We start from the raw sequence: 1,691 nt of genomic DNA on the forward strand, positions 1-1,691 counted from the left end.
TAAGATCTTTATGATAAAGTCACTAAATATAGAAAGTACCGCAATCCATTGGGCTCGTGTGTTAGAGAGAGAACGCATGATTTTTGCCCAAAAATGGCGGAAGTTACCAGATTCTAGTAACTTTAATGTTAGGGATTGTTCCACCTGTTTGGAGATATCTGTATATATTTTTATAAAACATGACAGTACTATGAAGTTAGGTTATAAAAAATGACAGCTATTCAGATTTTATTTGTCAATTTTTTTAAGTTGGCAGCAAATTTGCCCAAAAATGGCGGATGATTGCGGTACTTTCTATATCTAGTGACTTTACTTTATGACTTCTACGTGCGCCCTCTATCTTTACTGTTTTCAATTTTTTTCGTCAACCCCAGTCAATCCGTATCCATCTTCGTCGTAATATTTTCCTCCTTGTTTTTCCCACATTCCCGTTGCGTTCATCCTCGTTGTCAAGCATTCTTTCACCAATTCGCTTTTTCTATCGCCTTTTTCCTATAATTTTACCGCCCTGCACCCGGACGCTATCCTTGTCTTTTCCATTCTCGTTCCTTCCTCTAATATACAATTTGGTGCTCTTCCGTTTAACTTTTCATCTTCATTGTACTTCTTCCAGCTCTCCCTTTCTCCTGCTTTCCTTATAGTACCTTAATACAGTTAAATAAGGTTCTATTTTTGTTTTTTCCCCTGCTTATCACCTTCCAAAAATCTTTCTCTTTTTTTATGTACAGTTTCCATTGTACTTTTTTCCTGTTCTTACCTGTTTCTCCTCTGTTTCCCCCTTTCCTTACGTTTCCTAATAATTTTTCTGAAACTGTACAGGGTGGCCAACTAAGAATGCGAGGTACTGTATCTGAGAATCTATCCATCATAGAGGCTGGCGGTAAAAAAGTTATTAGTAACACGGCCATGAGCAAAACCTGGAAAATATTTTTAAGTTTCTGAAATGACCGCTAGGGGGCGTAACTGCAATCTGGATCTAAAGTCACTAGATATAGAAAGTACCGCAATCATCCGCCATTTTTGGGCAAATTTGCTGCCAACTTAAAAAAATTGACAAATAAAATCTGAATAGCTGTAACTTTTTATAATCTAACTTCATAGTACTGTCAAGTTTTATAAAAATATTAAAGTCACTAAGTAAATATAGAAAGTACCGCAACCCATTGGGCTGGTGTGTTAGAGAGAGAACGCATGATTTTTGCCCAAAAATGGCGGAAGTTACCAGATTCTAGTAACTTTAATGTTAGGGATTGTTCCACCTGTTTGGAGATATCTGTATATATCTTTGATTATAGTAGTATATAATCAAGGGATATATTTCTATAAAACATGACAGTACTATGAAGTTAGTTTATAAAAATTACAGTTATTCATATTTTATTTGTCAATTTTTTTAAGTTGGCAGCAAATTTGGCCAAAAATGGCGGATGATTGCGGTACTTTCTATATCTAGTGACTTTATAAAAATATATACAGATATCTTCAAACAGGTGGAACAATCCCTAATATTAAAGTTACTAGAATCTGGTAACTTCCGCCATTTTTGGGCAAAAATCATGCGATTCTCTCTCTACACACACGAGCCCAATGGATTGCGGGTAAACTTTTCTATATTTTAGTGACTTTACTGCAATTCAAAAAAGTATTTTTCTGTGAAAATTCCGCCTAATAAACTAACAAAAAAATGTCCG

Source organism: Photinus pyralis, unplaced genomic scaffold, assembly GCF_008802855.1.
Source record: "Photinus pyralis isolate 1611_PpyrPB1 unplaced genomic scaffold, Ppyr1.3 Ppyr1.4_LG10, whole genome shotgun sequence".
Lineage (NCBI taxonomy): Eukaryota > Metazoa > Arthropoda > Insecta > Coleoptera > Lampyridae > Photinus > Photinus pyralis.